The sequence below is a fragment of the Camelus ferus genome, chromosome 1, assembly GCF_009834535.1.
Source record: "Camelus ferus isolate YT-003-E chromosome 1, BCGSAC_Cfer_1.0, whole genome shotgun sequence".
Lineage (NCBI taxonomy): Eukaryota > Metazoa > Chordata > Mammalia > Artiodactyla > Camelidae > Camelus > Camelus ferus.
Window position 1 is genome coordinate 24,259,632 of NC_045696.1, and position 6,789 is coordinate 24,266,420.

Sequence of the window (6,789 nt, forward strand, 5' to 3'; positions counted from 1 at the left end):
TATGCCACCTCTGTGGAATACCTTCACTCGAAAAAGTGTCGCCTGCCTTTTCACACCATCTTCTTCCTAGGAATTTGCCCTTCCATGCTTTTTCCACTGTGTTCATGCCTTCTCATATGGTGGTATCTCATTATGTTGCTGATTATCTTTTTACCTGACAAGATTGTGGGCCCACTCAAGGCTGGTGTATCACTTAGTTATCCTTCTGTCTTCAACACTCAACACACAGCCATTCCTTTGTAAATATTTGTGGAGTTGTTAGCTTCTTCTGTGGTAAATTCAGAAGAGCGGTGGCTGTCCAAAGGTGGAAACACTCCATATCCCCTGTATCTCCGAGCCTTCTTTTTTAAAGGGTTGTTCTTTTCCCACTGGAGTTTTAGAAATATTTCTGCACAGAGAACAGTATTTATCCATCACAGTTATAGTGTAAATTCTTGAAAATTCGAAAGTAGAGATTTCATTTGAGGATTAAAACCAAGATTATGCTTCTTGACTCTCTGCGTTAGTAGACCAGCAGCAGCTCTCAAAGTTCTTGGTCTAGGACCCCTTTGTGCCCTTAAGTTATTGAGGACCCAGGAGACTTTTTGTTCCTGAGGGTCATATCAACCCATATTTACCATATTAGAAATTCAAACTGAGAAAGATTTTAAAACGCAAGAGTACACAAGGATGCATTACAGTAGCCACCAGCACAGTGACACGTGGTAAAAAGACCTTAGACAACTCCACTACAGACTCAGGAGAGAAACGAAAGCAGGTAACAGGTTAGTACTGCGAAAGCAGCCTTGACCTCACATCATTCGGGGTCCCCGGACCACACTTTGAGAACTGCTGCTTTACAGGAATTCAATTGCCTAACTGCCAACAGAATATTCTGTATTTTTATTTCAATAATTTTGTAACCTAACTTTTGTGTTTGTGGATTAGTAAATTGTTTTTTGTTTGTTTGTTTTTTAAATATCTGCAAGGCCTATCATGTTACCCACTCTTCTATTAATGTCTAGATATAGAATGTGCTGGAACCTATTACCACAGTTGGCTTGGCAACTATAAGATGGAGATGCTTACTCAAGGAGAAGTCATTTTATTTGTGGCTACGCTGTAAGGTCATTCCCAGTTATGCCCTGTCAGTGCCCTGGCTTTCCAGTGCTAGCCTGTTTTATGTCTTAGGAACCTCCAAGTACTTCTGTGCTGATTCTCCTGATTCCAGAGAGTTTGGAGGTTTGATCATTTTCTTAATGATTTCGCAAAGTAAAGTTCTGTCTTCTTTGGGGAGTGAGAAGTCTTCCCTTCAAAATCTTTTCTTCTTCTCTCCTTTGTTTGACCTTCCCCTCCACTTGCCTCAACCTGATCCCCGACGCTGGCTCTCCTTTCCTGAGAGTACGGCCTGCTCTCTGGCACATAGTTGCTTGGCCCTGGTGACTCCTGTTCTTTTTCACTCCTTACCCTCTTACTTTGGCTGATACTCTGTTAAATTCTTTCTGAGGTCTTAGCAGGACAGTCAGTCTCCTACAGTATTTGACGACTCTTTTCAAATTAAGTGGGTACTAGGTCTTTCTGGAGAGTTCTGGGAATGCACTGTGTACCTGTCAACTGCATGGGGATACCAAGATGGCAGCTAGTTCATACTCGTGAATTCACTGACAGCTCAGGATTCTGTGTACTCATAGTCGTTTTACTGTGTCATGGCATCGTGGTGTGAGCTGTAGTTTGGGGACTTATCATTATGAGTGATAAGAAGCACAAAGCTGATAGAATGTTGGGGACTTTTTATTTTTTAATTCTGTGTCCTAAACATAGTAGGCACTCAATAAATATTTGCTGAGTTAATTTGATTTTCATTAGTGTTGATGAAACTCTGAGCTCCAACAGCAACACTGTGGTTTAAGCCAAGGGAACTATGCCATCACACTGTTCTGAAAAAGTACACGTTGCTGCCTTAATAAGCAAAATCTTTACCCAGTACTTAATGAAGATTGTTTGAAATGTACAAAATTCAGATCTCCAATTCTGACTCTGTTAAATACCTCTACAGTAGTTCTTAGTTTTCTTGAAACTTTGTACACATCATATTACAGTGTTTTACAAACCTAGGCTTGAGACACTATAATTATTTTTTTGATTTAATGAATTTACTATTAAAAATATCCTATTTTATAGCACTATTTGTGTTATATAAATTATCTGAATAATCAAACCATTGTTTTTCAGAGCTGTCTTTTTCTTCAGCTCTCCTGCCCCTGCCTTATTTTGACTGTTTTCTTCTCTGCACTAGTTCATTTCAATTTCTTCTCCCCTCCAAGCCATCAGTAACTCTACAGCTTCTGTTTTTGTTTTTGTGTTTTAAAATGCATTTAATCGTAGGCCTGCAGAGCTTCCACTGCCCTCCAGATAAAGGCCAGCTCCTTGGCATGACCTTGACTCAAAGTCCTTGGTCCTAATTGTGTTTTCAGCCTAATCTCCAGACACATTGGACCACCGGATTCCTGTTCTCACACTCAGCAATTCTCTGCCTTTCAGTACTGTTTTTGTAGCCCAGAGTGGCTGCCATTCTCTTCTGCCTGGCCAGCCCATGCTTATTTTTTTTAACCATCACTGACCACCACCTAGGGCACAGACACATGTAAACTGAAAACTTAGTTGCAGCCTACTCTGTTCCCAGAGCACTTTTTACAGACTCCAGCCATAGCAGTTACCACAGTATGTACCCTGTCTCCTTTGGCATAGTGACTGAAGAAAAATTCACATGTACTTTTCACTCTCATGTTATCTGCTTACCAGATAAATTACTTTACCTTTTTCCTAGCCCACTTGGGAAAGCATTTCTGAATTCAAGTGAGTGAATTTGTGGTTGTCACTCAACATAATCTAGAAGTCATTTAGTTTGTTTTTTAAAAAAGGGCATAATTTGCAATCTGTTGGATCGTAATAAGTTTATGCCTTACACTAAATGCTCTTTTCAATAATTATGACATATCTTATACCTGATGATGCCAAACTAATGTCATAGGTGGACATACACTGATTTTTAGGGTATTGCATTTTAAGTACTAAAGCTGTTTTTTGTTTGTTTGTTTGTTTTTCCCCCTAGATTATTTCTTGAGAGCTATAGCTACTAAATTAAAGTTTAACAGCATTCCAGGGAAGACTCACACCCTCTGCTGAAATTAATACATTATCTTTTGATCCCTGCGCTGGAAATGCTACAACACAATAACAAAATGTCATGCTAATTTCTTAAAACAGGACCGGGATTGTTTCGTCTTGTTTTGCTTATGCTCACTTCCACCATTCTGATTTTCCCCCCTCTTAACAGTGTATTCATCATTTTGTTAGGAATAAGGAATTTAGTAAACATATGTAATTTTTTTACCTGTTTTAGTTTTAGTAAGCTGCATGAAATATGCATGAAGTGTATGATTTAACCAGCTAAAAACTTATTTAAAAAGAATTCAAGATTAATGTTGATGGAAATGCTTCCTTAGTCTTAATCTATTACTTGCTGCAAATCTAAACAATAACGAAAAGAGCTTTAAGTTTTACATTCACTGCACTAAAATATGATCTAGAAAAAAATTTGCCCTGAATTCTTTAATCTCAATGGGAGGGTTTAGTTTTAAGGACTATCAGCTGCCTCATCCTTTGTGATCACCTGCTTACAGAATTTGTTATGAGAGAATGCTCCTAGGTTGACCATCTCTCCAGAATGCTTGTGATTTGTTCTGTTCTGCTTGGGAAGGGTTAAGAGGAGACAACATCCTGTCAAAGACCTTGTTTTTAATTTTGCTTCTTCGCACTGGCACAGATCCTGCTAAGAGCAGCCCAGATTAGTTCGGAAAACCTTTGAAGAGATTTAAGATGTCCTTCAGCCAGTTTGAAGGTTTTTGTCTTGCAAATCCAGTACAAGGGCGCCTGCAGGCATCTCGACCCTTGCTGTGCTGCTGATGCAGCTCAAGGTCACACTAACCCGCCCTGTGACATTCAACAACAAAAAAAAATTATGCGGGGAAACTGCTTCAGCGTTCAGCCAACCAACAACTTCCTTTAGTGTGGAACTGAGGAAGAAGTCTTTTTTTCCCCTCTTTTTCTTTTTTTGGGGGCTCTGAATTTTTGCTGTAGGAAATAATCCTGGATTTCTGGTGTGTGTGATGACAAGGTCATTTCTTAATTAGAACACATGTAAAGAACAAAGCTAAATGGCTTCAAAACAGCTTTGTAGTTGATGGAGAGGATTTAAATTATTTAAAGAGATAGTCACCCATGTATGATGGAAGCTGAATTCTAAAGACATTAACTCCTTCATTCCTGTCTACTTGCCATTTCTTTCTTTGAATTCCTTATGTCTGACTTAGAAGGTTGCATTCTAAACTTAAGAAAATTTGTAAATGCCCATTTTCTTAAAAAGGATTAAATATAATTAATAACCCAAATTCTCGGATAAACTTTTAATGAGCAAGTCCCCCCCCCCACCCCCGATATTTATCTCCTGGAAATTTTTATCAAATGGCTTGGCTTAGGAACTAAGAATTAGAAACTTTTTCTGCTGGCAACTGTGATTTATTTATAATGTGGTGGAGGAGGGTGAATGAAGTGCTTCTTTATTGCCTCACCTTTTCTTCCTCACTTTTTCCCATTTGTGACTTGGAATTCCAGTAAAGCAATTTGCCCTGCGTACTTTAGAAAATATAGTACACGCCACTCAGGTTTCTCAGCTTTCAAAGAATTGGTGTAGAAAGATACGTGTTTTTTCCCTAAGGGGGGAAGAAGTAATTTTGGTTTAAAATGGACTTTAAGAAAGTTGTTTGAACATACTACTTTTTTAAGGCACAGTGTAACTGTGTCAATAATCACTTAATAGCCATATTGGACTTTTTCTCCTTCATGGGACTTGTTTCCCAGTTTTGTTCCTCATCTATTGCCTGTGAGAGCTGACTACCAGACGTTAGCTGGATAGAGTCCAGATGAATTGGCTTTCTAAGCTTGAGACAATGCATATCACCTCTGTAGGATTAGAGCGGAATAATCTAAGAGAGTAATTTTATAGTTGATACTTTTTTGTGTATATCATATGTAGAAGCACATTTTGCAGTTATTTCTTTATACACAAAATGACATCATGCAGATAAATTTAACTTCATTATGATCTTAGCCTAAGTATTCTCAGAATTCACACCCAGTTGCCTTTTAAAGAAGGTGTTTCCCTATAAGTGTGAGTGAAGTAGAACCAGGGCAAGTAGTTCAGGAAGATGGATATAATATTTAAAGTGTGATTATTTGAACTGATATTTTGGAATTTGGGGGGGCACACTTAAATTTAAGTTTGAGGGGATAACATGATGGATTGTTTAAGGACAGTTTAGAATTAACTAGACGTATTATTCTGAAAGGTTTTCCTCCTGTCAAGAAGCAATGCATTTGGGGTCTCCATGAAAAGTAGAAAAGTATCTACACTTTTTAAGTTATGGCTATTTTAAAGGATTTTAGGTTTGCAAAAAGAAAATGCTGGAGGGGAAATCTACATGCAAGGAAATGGGTAGCGAGATTCTGTGCGTCCCTGCCCTTGCCTGGAGTCTGGTATGCCCTTATGTCATGGATGACCCAAGCTCACCTGCTAGTAATTTCTAATTTACTGTCCTAATTCATCGATTTGTTATCACTAATTGTTCTTCATTTACTTCTGTGTAGTTTCCAGTACCTAAAGGGTTGAAAGGTTGCTGTAATTGGCACCCGCAGCTGCTCTTTCTTTTGACAGGGGATAATTTTGCAGCCTATGCTTTGTGTGACAGCTGCCTAATTGGGCATTCTCCCCTTGTAGCAAGCCTGCCTCCTCCAGCCTCCCTGCTGACAAATGGTGGTGGATTATAGATGAGGACACGCTGACCCACTCGACCTTGCTGAGACAGCGGGGAGGGGCCTCCTGCTACTTGAGGGAAGCTTTAGGTCATTTAGAGGACAAGGTCACTAGCCAGGTGGGGAAGTGACATGATATCACATGACAGTAGCCTGATGACATGGTCAGTGTGTCAAGGACAAATGCATCAGTATCGGTTAAACATTACTGCAGTACTTCATTGAAGGCCTAGGATTTCTTAATTCTTCTGCTGATTTTTTTTTTTTTAGAAAAAGGAAGAGTGCAGAATAAGACACCTGTATTTTAGCAGTATTAAAGCGACTGTTTACATGAAAGAGCTGGTTTAGGAAGCCTGCTCGTAAGTTTGTCCAGTCATCTAGAGTGTTTTGTTCTTGATTATTGTTTACTTTACAGCCCCTTGACTATCAGTACTATTCAAGAGTTATTTGAAAATTAAGGCAGGCAAATTTTAATAAGGTATGTTGTTAAAAAATATTTAACAACTTCTGTCATCACCCTACTCAGTGATTGGCATACTTTTGTCACATTTTGAATAAAAGAAAAATAAGCCAAGTGAAAATGCTTATTTGAAAGGAACCTCAAAACTCTGAATTTTATGAGACCAAAAATACCACCATGCTGTCATAATTACAAAGTGCTAAAGAGTTTTTTAAATAATTTTTGAGACCTGAAAATATTTTCTAAATAGCTTGGGATTATATTGTATAAATGTAGAAGCTGAAAGATAAATACAAATCTTTTGGATATCTTTTCATTATTGGTTAATACGTTTACTTTTCTTGAAGAAGTGGGTTTGAGCTCTTACAGTACTCTTTTTTTAAGTACAAAATCTTAAGAATCCTCCCTGAGTCTATTAACCCTATATTAATACTTGAGAGAGACAAAGTCCATATAAAAGGTATTGGATAGTCCAATTT